Source organism: Oncorhynchus kisutch, linkage group LG24, assembly GCF_002021735.2.
Source record: "Oncorhynchus kisutch isolate 150728-3 linkage group LG24, Okis_V2, whole genome shotgun sequence".
In the NCBI taxonomy this organism is placed as follows: Eukaryota; Metazoa; Chordata; class Actinopteri; order Salmoniformes; family Salmonidae; genus Oncorhynchus; species Oncorhynchus kisutch.
Genome location: NC_034197.2, coordinates 30115216 through 30129167, shown reverse-complemented (window position 1 = coordinate 30129167; position 13952 = coordinate 30115216). Strand labels below are relative to the sequence as shown.

The 13952-nt window shown below is 50.1% G+C and overlaps 1 protein-coding gene across 3 annotated transcripts in view; it reads left to right on the top strand.

Moving 5' to 3' along the window:
* The window catches only part of LOC109869786 (sodium/potassium-transporting ATPase subunit beta-1-interacting protein 3), a 119020-nt gene that overhangs the window by 79434 nt on the left and 25634 nt on the right, over positions 1–13952 (top strand). The gene's annotated exons all lie outside the window — the stretch shown is intronic.

Here is a 13952-nt window from a genome sequence, read left to right as displayed (position 1 = left end):
CTCCCCACTATCCCTTCACTTAGACTGTATCACCCCCCACCACTATTCCCCATTGAGACTGTATCACCCCTCCCCCTCACTATTCCCCATTGAGACTGTATCACCCCCCCCCCACTATTCCCCATTGAGACTGTATCGCTATCCCCCATTGAGACTGTATCACCCCCCCTACTATCCCCCCATTGAGACTGTACCACTATCCCACATTGAGACTGTATCACTATCCCCCCCATTGAGACTGTATCACCCCCCCACTACCCCCTCACTGAGACTGTATAACCTCCCCACTATCCCCTCACTGAGACTGTATCACCCCCCACTATCCCCTCACTGAGACTGTATCACCCCCCCAATATCCCCTCACTGAGACTGTATCACCCCCCCAATATCCCCTCACTGAGACTGTATCACCCCCCCACTATCCCCCCACTGAGACTGTATCACCCCCACCACTATTACCCCAATGAGACTGTATCACCTCCCCACTATCCCTTCACTTAGACTGTATCACCTCCCCACTATCCCCTCACTGAGACTGTATCACCCCCCCAATATCCCCTCACTGAGACTGTATCACCCCCCCAATATCCCCTCACTGAGACTGTATCACCCCCCCCCCCACTATCCCCCCACTGAGACTGTATCACCCCCACCACTATTACCCCAATGAGACTGTATCACCTCCCCACTATCCCTTCACTTAGACTGTATCACCCCCCACCACTATTCCCCATTGAGACTGTATCACCCCTCCCCCTCACTATTCCCCATTGAGACTGTATCACCCCTCCCCCCCACTATTCCCCATTGAGACTGTATCGCTATCCCTCATTGAGACTGTATCACCCCCCCTACTATCCCCCCATTGAGACTGTACCACTATTCCACATTGAGACTGTATCACTAACCCCCCCCCCATTGAGACTGTACCACTATCCCACATTGACACTGTATCACCCCTCCCCTCCACTATCTCCCATTGAGACTGTATCACTATCCCACATTGAGACCGTATCACCCCCCTACTATCCCACATTGAGACTGTATCACCCCTCCCCCCCCCACTATTCCCCATTGAGACTGTATCGCTATCCCACATTGAGACTGTATCACCCCCCCCCAATATCCCCTCACTGAGACTGTATCACCCCCCACTATCCCCTCACTGAGACTGTATCACCCCCCACTATCCCCTCACTGAGACTGTATCACCCCCCCAATATCCCCTCACTGAGACTGTATCACCCCCCCAATATCCCCTCACTGAGACTGTATCACCCCCCCACTATCCCCCCACTGAGACTGTATCACCCCCACCACTATTACCCCAATGAGACTGTATCACCTCCCCACTATCCCTTCACTTAGACTGTATCACCTCCCCACTATCCCCTCACTGAGACTGTATCACCCCCCCAATATCCCCTCACTGAGACTGTATCACCCCCCCAATATCCCCTCACTGAGACTGTATCACCCCCCCCCACTATCCCCCCACTGAGACTGTATCACCCCCCACCACTATTACCCCAATGAGACTGTATCACCTCCCCACTATCCCTTCACTTAGACTGTATCACCCCCCACCACTATTCCCCATTGAGACTGTATCACCCCTCCCCCTCACTATTCCCCATTGAGACTGTATCACCCCTCCCCCCCACTATTCCCCATTGAGACTGTATCGCTATCCCTCATTGAGACTGTATCACCCCCCCTACTATCCCCCATTGAGACTGTACCACTATCCCACATTGAGACTGTATCACTAACCCCCCCCCCCATTGAGACTGTACCACTATCCCACATTGACACTGTATCACCCCTCCCCTCCACTATCTCCCATTGAGACTGTATCACTATCCCACATTGAGACCGTATCACCCCCCTACTATCCCACATTGAGACTGTATCACCCCTCCCCCCCCCACTATTCCCCATTGAGACTGTATCGCTATCCCACATTGAGACTGTATCACCCCCCCCAATATCCCCTCACTGAGACTGTATCACCCCCCCAATATCCCCTCACTGAGACTGTATCACCCCCCAACTATCTCCCCACTGAGACTGTATCACCCCCACCACTATTACCCCAATGAGACTGTATCACCTCCCCACTATCCCTTCACTTAGACTGTATCACCTCCCCACTATCCCCTCACTGAGACTGTATCACCCCCCCCACTATCCCCTCACTGAGACTGTATCACCCCCCCAATATCCCCTCACTGAGACTGTATCACCCCCACCACTATTACCCCAATGAGACTGTATCACCTCCCCACTATCCCTTCACTTAGACTGTATCACCCCCCACCACTATTCCCCATTGAGACTGTATCACCCCTCCCCCTCACTATTCCCCATTGAGACTGTATCACCCCTCCCCCCCACTATTCCCCATTGAGACTGTATCGCTATCCCTCATTGAGACTGTATCACCCCCCCTACTATCCCCCCATTGAGACTGTACCACTATCCCACATTGAGACTGTATCACTAACCCCCCCCCCATTGAGACTGTACCACTATCCCACATTGACACTGTATCACCCCTCCCCTCCACTATCTCCCATTGAGACTGTATCACTATCCCACATTGAGACTGTATCACCCCCCTACTATCCCACATTGAGACTGTATCACCCCTCCCCCCCACTATTCCCCATTGAGACTGTATCGCTATCCCACATTGAGACTGTATCACCCCCCTACTATCCGCCATTGAGACTGTATCACCCCCCCACTATCCCTTCACTTAGACTGTATCACCTCCCCACTATCCCTTCACTTAGACTGTATCACCCCCATACTATCCCACATTGAGACTGTATCACCCCCCTACTATCCCCTCACTGAGACTGTATCACCCCCTACTATCCCCCATTGAGACTGTATCACTTTCCCCTCACTGAGACTGTATCACCCCCCCACTATCCCTCACTGAGACTGTATCACCCCCACCACTATCCCCCCACTGAGACTGTATCACCTCCCCACTATCCCCCCACTGAGACTGTATCACCCCCCACGCACTGTTGCCCCACTGAGACTGTATCACCCCTCCCCCCACTATCTCCCATTGAGACTGTATCACTATCCCCCATTGAGACTGTATCACCCCCCTACTATCCCCCATTGAGACTGTATCACCCCCCACTATCCCCCCACTGAGACTGTATCACCCCCCCACTATCCCCTCACTGAGACTGTATCACCTCCCCACTATCCCCACACTGAGACGGTATCACCCCCCCACTATCCCCTCACTGAAACTGTATCACCCCCCCCCACTATCCCCTCACTGAGACTGTATCACCCCCCCACTATCCCCTCACTGAGACTGTATCACCCCCCACTATCCCCTCACTGAGACTGTATCACCCCCCCACTATCCCCTCACTGAGACTGTATCACCCCCCCACTATCCCCTCACTGAGATTGTATCACCCCCCCACTATCCCCTCACTGAGACTGTATCACCCCCCCACTATCCCCTCACTGAGACTGTATCACCCCCCCCCCCCCCCCCCACTATCCCCTCACTGAGACGGTATCACCCCTCCCCCCCACTATCCCCCATTGAGACTGTATCACTATCCCACATTGAGACTGTATCACCCCCCCTACTATCCCCCCATTGAGACTGTACCATCCCCCCACTTTCCCCCATTGAGACTGTATCACTATGCCCCATTGAGACTGTATAACTATTCCCCATTGAGACTGTAACACTATCCCCCCCACTGAGACTGTATCACTATCCCCCCACTGAGACTCTATCACTATCCCCCCATTGAGCCTGTATCATCCCCCCACTATCCCCTCACTGAGACTCTATCACTATCCCCTCACTGAAACTGTATCACCCCCCCCCCCCCACTATCCCCTCACTGAGACGGTATCACCCCTCCCCCCCACTATCCCCCATTGAGACTGTATCACTATCCCACATTGAGACTGTATCACCCCCCCTACTATCCCCCATTGAGACTGTATCACTATCCCACATTGAGACTGTATCACCCCCCTAATATCCCCCCATTGAGACTGTACCATCCCCCCACTTTCCCCCATTGAGACTGTATCACTATGCCCCATTGAGACTGTATAACTATTCCCCATTGAGACTGTAACACTATCCCCCCCACTGAGACTGTATCACTATCCCCCCACTGAGACTGTATCACTATCCCCCCACTGAGACTCTATCACTATCCCCCCATTGAGCCTGTATCATCCCCCCCCCGACTATCCCCTCACTGAGACTGTATCACCCCCCCCCCCACTATTCCCTCACTGAGACTGTATCACTATCCCCCCACTGAGACTCTTTCACTACCCCCTCACTGAGACTGTATCACCCCCCCCCCCACTATCCCCTCACTGAGACTGTATCATCTCCCACTATCCCCTCACTGAGACGGTATCACCCCCCCCCCCACTGAGACTGTATCACCCCCCCACTATCCCCTCACTGAGACTGTATCACCTCCCCACTATCCCCTCACTGAGACTGTATCACACCCCACTAACCCCTCACTGAGACTGTATCACCCCCCCCCCCCAATATCCCCTCACTGAGATTGTATCACCCCCACACTATCCCCCATTGAGACTGTATCATTATCCCCCATTGAGACTGTATCACTATCCCCCATTGAGACTATCACCCCCCTACTATCCCCCACTGAGACTGTATCACCCCCCTCCACTATCCCCCATTGAGACTGTATCACCTCCCCACTATCCCCTCACTGAGACTGTATCACCCCCCCACTATCCCCTCACTGAGACGGTATCACCCCTCCCCCCCACTATCCCCCATTGAGACTGTATCACTATCCCACATTGAGACTGTATCACCCCCCCTACTATCCCCCCATTGAGACTGTATCACTATGCCCCATTGAGACTGTATCACTATTCCACATTGAGACTGTATCACTATCCCCCCACTGAGACTGTATCACTATCCCCCCACTGAGACTCTATCACTATCCCCCCATTGAGCCTGTATCATCCCCTCCGCCCACTATCCCCCATTGAGCCTGTATCATCCCCCCCCCCCACTATCCCCTCACTGAGACTGTATCACCCCCCCCCCCCCCACTATCCCCTCACTGAGACTGTATCACCCCCCCCCCCCCCACTATCCCCCCACTGAGACTCTATCACTATCCCCTCACTGAAACTGTATCACCCCCCCCCCCCCACTATCCCCTCACTGAGACGGTATCACCCCTCCCCCCCACTATCCCCCATTGAGACTGTATCACTATCCCACATTGAGACTGTATCACCCCCCCTACTATCCCCCATTGAGACTGTATCACTATCCCACATTGAGACTGTATCACCCCCCTAATATCCCCCCATTGAGACTGTACCATCCCCCCACTTTCCCCCATTGAGACTGTATCACTATGCCCCATTGAGACTGTATAACTATTCCCCATTGAGACTGTAACACTATCCCCCCCACTGAGACTGTATCACTATCCCCCCACTGAGACTGTATCACTATCCCCCCACTGAGACTCTATCACTATCCCCCCATTGAGCCTGTATCATCCCCCCCCCGACTATCCCCTCACTGAGACTGTATCACCCCCCCCCCCACTATTCCCTCACTGAGACTGTATCACTATCCCCCCACTGAGACTCTTTCACTATCCCCTCACTGAGACTGTATCACCCCCCCCCCCCACTATCCCCTCACTGAGACTGTATCATCTCCCACTATCCCCTCACTGAGACGGTATCACCCCCCCCCCCCCCACTGAGACTGTATCACCCCCCCACTATCCCCTCACTGAGACTGTATCACCTCCCCACTATCCCCTCACTGAGACTGTATCACACCCCACTAACCCCTCACTGAGACTGTATCACCCCCCCCCCCCCAATATCCCCTCACTGAGATTGTATCACCCCCACACTATCCCCCATTGAGACTGTATCATTATCCCCCATTGAGACTGTATCACTATCCCCCATTGAGACTATCACCCCCCTACTATCCCCCACTGAGACTGTATCACCCCCCTCCACTATCCCCCATTGAGACTGTATCACCTCCCCACTATCCCCTCACTGAGACTGTATCACCCCCCCACTATCCCCTCACTGAGACGGTATCACCCCTCCCCCCCACTATCCCCCATTGAGACTGTATCACTATCCCACATTGAGACTGTATCACCCCCCCTACTATCCCCCCATTGAGACTGTATCACTATGCCCCCATTGAGACTGTATCACTATTCCACATTGAGACTGTATCACTATCCCCCCACTGAGACTGTATCACTATCCCCCCACTGAGACTCTATCACTATCCCCCCATTGAGCCTGTATCATCCCCTCCGCCCACTATCCCCCATTGAGCCTGTATCATCCCCCCCCCCCACTATCCCCTCACTGAGACTGTATCACCCCCCCCCCCCCCCACTATCCCCTCACTGAGACTGTATCACCCCCCCCCCCCCCCACTATCCCCCCACTGAGACTCTATCACTATCCCCTCACTGAAACTGTATCACCCCCCCCCCCCCCACTATCCCCTCACTGAGACGGTATCACCCCTCCCCCCCACTATCCCCCATTGAGACTGTATCACTATCCCACATTGAGACTGTATCACCCCCCCTACTATCCCCCCATTGAGACTGTACCATCCCCCCACTTTCCCCCATTGAGACTGTATCACTATGCCCCATTGAGACTGTATCACTATTCCCCATTGAGACTGTATCACTATCCCCCCACTGAGACTCTATCACTATCCCCCCATTGAGCCTGTATCATCCCCCCCCCACTATCCCCTCACTGAGACTGTATCACCCCCCCCCCCCCCACTATCCCCTCACTGAGACTGTATCGCTATCCCCCCACTGAGACTCTATCACTATCCCCTCACTGAGACTGTATCACCCCCCCCCCCCCCACTATCCCCTCACTGAGACTGTATCATCTCCCACTATCCCCTCACTGAGACGGTATCACCCCCCCCCCCCACTGAGACTGTATCACCCCCCCCCCCCACTGAGACTGTATCACCCCCCCACTATCCCCTCACTGAGACTGTATCACCCCCCCCACTATCCCCTCACTGAGACGGTATCACCTCCTCACTATCCCCTCACTGAGACTGTATCACACCCCACTAACCCCTCACTGAAACTGTATCACCCCCCCCCCCAATATCCCCTCACTGAGATTGTATCACCCCCCCACTATCCCCCATTGAGACTGTATCATTATCCCCCATTGAGACTGTATCACTATCCCCCATTGAGACTATCACCCCCCTACTATCCCCCACTGAGACTGTATCACCCCCCTCCACTATCCCCCATTGAGACTGTATCACTATCCCCCATTGAGACTGTATCACTATCCCCCATTGAGACTATCACCCCCCTACTATCCCCCACTGAGACTGTATCACCCCTCTACTATCCCCCATTGAGACTGTATCACTTTCCCCTCACTGAGACTGTATCACCCCCCCACTATCCCTTCACTTAGACTGTATCACCCCCACCACTATTCCCCCAATGAGACTGTATCACCTCCCGCCTATCCCTTCACTTAGACTGTATCAAATCAAATCAAATCAAATTTATTTATATAGCCCTTCGTACATCAGCTGATATCTCAAAGTGCTGTACAGAAACCCAGCCTAAAACCCCAAACAGCAAGCAATGCAGGTGTAGAAGCACGTATCACCCCCCACCACTATCCCCCCACTGAGACTGTATCACCCCTCCCCCCACTATCCCCCATTGAGACTGTATCACTATCCCCCATTGAGACTGTATCACTATCCCACATTGAGACTGTATCGCCCCCCCCTACTATCCCCCCATTTAGACTGTACCATCCCCCCACTTTCCCCCATTGAGACTGTATCACTATGCCCCACTGAGACTGTAACACTATCCCCCATTGAGACTGTATCACTATCCCCTCACTGAGACGGTATCACCCCCCCCCCCCCCACTGAGACTGTATCACCCCCCAATATCCCCTCACTGAGACTGTATCACCCCCCCCCACTATCCCCCATTGAGACTGTATCACCCCCCCCCCACACACACACACACACACACTCTTTCCCTTCCCTGAGACTGTGTCACCCTCCCACACACTATCCCCCCACTGAGACTGTTTCACTACCCTCTACACCATCCCCCCACTTAGATTGTTTCACCATCCCCCTACACTATTCCCCCACTGAGACATTATCACCCCCCCACCGAGACTGTATCACTCCCCCACACACATTGTATCAATCCCCTTACACTATCCCCCCACTGAGACTCTGTATTTGCTGACTGTGTTTTTTTGCTGAGCCCTCTAGACATAGACACTATAATCAAGGCAATTCAAGCAAATCAACCCCCCCCCCCCCCCCCCCCCACACACACACACCATCGATGCAACTCAACCAGTGTCTGGCATCCTGCTGCAAACACCATTGTGTGTGACCCAGGCTTTATATGATGTTAATTCCCTGCTACTCTAACGGCTGGCCTGCCTGTGAGAAACCTGGTCTCAGAGCATTTTTTATTATTCTGTATGTAAATCTGAGACTCTGTTTAGTATGATATGTTTAGCTTCGTATCGTATGTATTAGCTGGCTAACGTTAGCTAGGCTAAGGGTTAGGGTTAAAGTTAGGATTAAGTTTAGGAGTTAGGTTAAAAGGTTAGGGTTATGGGAAGGTTTAGATGAAAGGGTTGAGGTTAGGAGAACGGTTAGCTAACATGCTAAGTAGTTGCAATGTAGCTAAAAAGTAGTAAGTAGTTGAGAAGTTGATAATTAGCTGAAGTTGTCCGTGATGAGATTCAAACTCGCAACCTTTGGGTTGCTAGACGTTCGCATTATATGCCTTCCCACCCGACCAACCACCCTACATTCGTTTTTACCTTAAGTAACCATCTGTCTTATGCAACCAACATTTACTTTGAGTGTCCCGGATTTACATTTACTATGTTACATCTAGTCTGATACCAGGCTGCTGTGAGAGGTAATTAGCCACTTCAGACATAGAAAGAAGGTAGGATGGGACTCACTACTCTCTCTTAAAACTCATTTAGCCTGTACACACACACTCCTTTCACAGCGTGTTGTTTTGTACTAATGGTGTCTGAGGTGTGAGTTTACAGTAGGACTAGTTACAGTAGTCATATGACCCTTATAAAATCGTCAACATAACAAACAGTTGGTCAAACCGCTGCCTGCAAACAGTGCACACCAGTGGTGTCCTGTAGCCCCATCACACACACACACACACACACAGTCTCCGGTTGCCCAGTGTGTGTTTTGGGGGCATTTTGCCCGATGCTGGTTTAATTGGCATGGCAGAGTGCCAGTCATTGGGGTAGAGTGTGTCTGTCTGTCTCTCTGTCTGAGTCCCAGTGTGTGTGTTTCTCAGAAAAGATCACAGCCATCTGCCAACAATGCAGCATATTATCATATTGACAGGCTGCTGAGGCCAGAAATAGTCTTACTGGCTTGGTTACCTAGTTACCAGCTTGTTTAGGTGCATAGCGTCTTCAAGTGGGCTCCCGTGTGGAACAGCGGTCTAAGGCACTGCATCTCAGTGCAAGAGGCGTCACTACAGTCCCTGGTTGGAATCCAGGCTGAATCACATCCGGACGTGATTGGGAGTCCCATAGGGCGGGCCATAATTGGCCCAGCGTTGTCCGGGGTAGGCCATCATCATAAATAAGAATTTGTTCTTTACTGACTTGCCTAGTTAAATAAAGGTTAAATAAAAAAAGTGTCTCTGGACGGGAAGTTAATTTGTGTACAAAACAACACATTCTGTAGAGGAATAGAGATGAGATCAGAGACACATACGGCACATGCTGATTGATGATCAGTGGTTTTGATTGCACCCTGTTGCACCATCCTCCAACCAGCTACTCCCTGTACACTCAGTCGCACACACATACCCTCACAACCCTCACAACCCCTACACGTACACTCACATACCCCACACGTACACTCTCAGTCCCCCACACATACACTCAGTCCCCCACACATACACTCAGTCCCCCACACATACTCTCAGTCCCCCACACGTACACTCAGTCCCCCACACATACTCTCAGTCCCCCACACATACACTCAGTCCCCCACACATACACTCAGCCGCCCACACATACGCTCAGTCCCCCACACATACGCTCAGTCCCCCACACTTACGCTCAGTCCCCCACACATACTCTCAGCCGCCCACACATACTCTCAGTCCTCCACACATACACTCAGTCCCCCACACATACACTCAGCTCCCCGGGTGTTCAATGTGGTAGCCCCCCGCACCTCTTAGATTCAGAGGGGTTGGGTTAAAAGGCGAAGTCAAGTTTCAGTTGGACCTTGAGGATAGAAATGTATGTAATTCTTAATTTAAACTGAACCTTTTCATTTCACCTAATTTTAACATTCTGTCATGAAAAACACATTTTCCCATCTCAAGAGGTTAAATAAAAAATATACTATAGTAAGTGCCTGTTAAGTCCCAAATAAAGTAACAAAGTTGACTGTAATCTTAAATCAGCCATGAATCCCCTTGCGACAGAAGGAATGGAAGCTTGTTGTGTGCAACAGGGAATTGAATCCAAGCTTCACATAAAAATAATAAAGCTAAAACATTTCTAGCCTGTATATCTATGAGTAACAGGGTTGACGTGTTCTGTTCGACCCGCTCAGTTTTCCACCACAAAACACCAGCAAACGACCAAAAAGAGTAGAACCAGCTCACCTGCTTTTACACTGATTTAACTATTAGATGTTCAATGTTTCTTTTGAAAACCATATTAGTTTTTCCCAAACCTTAACATGTTTGCTTAAACTACATCTCACGTACTCAAACCTCTAGTTCGCCATTTTCCCCAAACCCCACAGGCAAAATGAAACACAGCAATCAAACCCTGCTCAAAATGAAACTCTGCATACTAATGAGACATACACACATTAAATGAATCTAACTTAGTGACAACCGAGATCACACTAATGTCACGTATTCAAAACACTACTATCAGAACCTATTTCAGTGTAAAGACTAAGATGTTGTTATACTGTATATTGTTTGTGTGTACTCAAACACGAAAACAAGGGAGGAACACAAATGCAAAACACAGCGTTTTATATTTCACCATGACTCAATACATGTCGAGCAGCGCACATACAGTGAAAATACAAAGACACAGTCAATATATTTAGCTTATGCAAATGAAGAAAATAGGCCTATTTGTTCTACTGTACTGTACGTTAGATCAATTGTATGGAATATATAAAGAAAAAAAATGTCAGTAAATCATGAGTCAAGAAAGTAATATTCCATTGCGAATGTTCATGTCTGTTGTTTTGGTCTGGCTACCGATTTTCGTCAACATCACAGGTGATATTTTCCTTGGCCAGACAGCAGGGGAAATACAGTGCCTTGCAAAAGTATTCAACTTTGCGACCTTTTGCCACATTTCAGGCTTCAAACATAAAGATATTTTTCAGTTTTTGATTTGTTAAAAAAGTTTGAAATATCCAATAAATGTCATTCCACTTCATGATTGTGTCCCACTTGTTGTTGATTCTTCACAAAAAAATACAGTTTTATATCTTTATGTTTGAAGCCTGAAAAGTGGCAAAAGGTCGCAAAGTTCAAGGGGGCCGAATACTTTCGCAAGGCACTGTATATTCCGGCATGACGCATCTACCCCTGACAGGGGCTGGAATGTCACCAGAGGCCTCCTCCATTGCCTGGAGAAGGGCCATACGTTCATGGGGTTTGCGATTATACACCTTCCACCGCCATACTGAAAACAGTTCCTCAATGGGGTTGAGAAATGGGGAATATGGTTGGAGATAGAGAATTATAAACCTGGGATGGTCATGGAACCAGTTGCGGACCTGAGCAGCCCGATGGATGCTCATGTCCCAAATTAGAACATACATTTGCTGCTCAGGATCACCTGGCCTTCTTTGTTCTGGCTGAAAAAGACTTGCATGTAAGGTGTTCAGGAAATGAAGGAGATGGGCAGTGTTGTATGGTCCAAGAGTGGCATGGCGTTGGAGGACCCCATTGTGGCTCAAAGCTGCGCATATGGTTACATTTTCCCCGCGCTGGCCAGGTACCTCAATGATGGCGCATTGACCAATGACGTTCCTTCCTCTCCTCATCTTCGCTAAATTGAATCCAGCCTCATCTGGATTCCTGGGGGATGGACGTTCAACGCCATGAAAAAAAAAACAATACAACAACACAATAACCCATGTCACACCCTGGCCTGAACAAATAATTAAAGAAAACACAAAATACTAAGACCAAGGCGTGACACTTGCAACATCAATGAGTCTCTAATGTTTCAAGAGTATAATACTAGTACATTACTTACTTTCACATATTTGTACCGTTTATCCTTCACTCTTTGGGAATCCCTTTCAAATGGGCTCTGTAGATATGCTTCATCTGGAGATGGTGTTTCTGAAGGATGAGGGCTTTGGTTGATAAACTCACTCTGATGTTATGGAAGATGGCAGGTTTTCAATAATCTGTTGTGGGATTTCCTGCAGTCTTATGGAATTATTTTAAACTACCATTTGCACAATGGCAGCCTCCTGTTTGTCTGTACATAGATGCATTCTACCACCACGTGGTGGTCATCTTTAAGTTCTACAAACTCAAAATAGCATACAGTACAGTAAACACTACAGTAATACAGTATACAAGACAAACATGTTTGTCACGTTCTGACCTTAGTTCCTTTGTTTTGTCTTTTGTTTTAGTATGGTCAGGGCGTGAGTTGGGTGGGTTGTCTGTTCGTTTTTCTATGATTTTCTATTTCTGTGTTCGGCCTGATATGGTTCTCAATCAGAGGCAGCTGTCAATCGTTGTCCCTGATTGAGAACCATATTTAGGTAGCCTGTTTTCCTGTGTGTTTTGTGCGTTCTAACTCTGTGCGTGTTCTAGCTTTTTGTGCTTTCAAACTATCTGTGTTCTAACGCTCTGCGCGTTCTAACCCTCTGTGTGCGCTCTAACCCTCTGTGTGCGCTCTAACCCTCTCTTTATGTGTTCTAACGCTGTGCGCGTTCTAACCCTCTGCGCGCGTTCTAACCCTCTGCGCGCGTTCTAACCCTCTGCCGTGCGTTCTAACCCTCTGCGCATGTTCTAACCCTCTGCGCACGTTCTAACCCTCTGCACGCGTTCTAACCCTCTGCACGCGTTCTAACCCTCTGCGTGCGTTCTAACCCTCTGCACGCGTTCTAACCCTCTGCGTGCGTTCTAACTCTGTGCGCGTTCTAACTTTTTGTGCTTTCAAACTATCTGTGTTCTAACGCTCTGCGCGTTCTAACCCTCTGTGTGCGCTCTAACCCTCTGCGCGCGTTCTAACCCTCTGCCGCGCGTTCTAACCCTCTGCGCATGTTCTAACCCTCTGCGCATGTTCTAACCCTCTGCGCATGTTCTAACCCTCTGCGCACGTTCTAACCCTCTGCACGCGTTCTAACCCTCTGCGTGCGTTCTAACCCTCTGCACGCGTTCTAACCCTCTGCGTGCGTTCTAACCCTCTGCACGCGTTCTAACCCTCTGCGTGCGTTCTAACTCTGTGCGCGTTCTAACTTTTTGTGCTTTCAAACTATCTGTGTTCTAACGCTCTGCGCGTTCTAACCCTCTGTGTGCGCTCTAACCCTCTGTGTGCGCTCTAACCCTCTCTTTATGTGTTCTAACGCTGTGCGCGTTCTAACGCTCTGTGCATTCTAACTGTGTGGTTCTAACTTTGTGTGTGTGTTCTAACTCTGTGCGCATTCTAACGCTCTGTGCATTCTAACTGTGTGCATTCTAACTTTGTGTGTGTGTTCTAACTCTGTGCACGTTCTAACTGTGTGCGTTCTAACTCTGTGCGTGTTCTAACTCTGTGTGTGTGTTCTAAATCTCTGC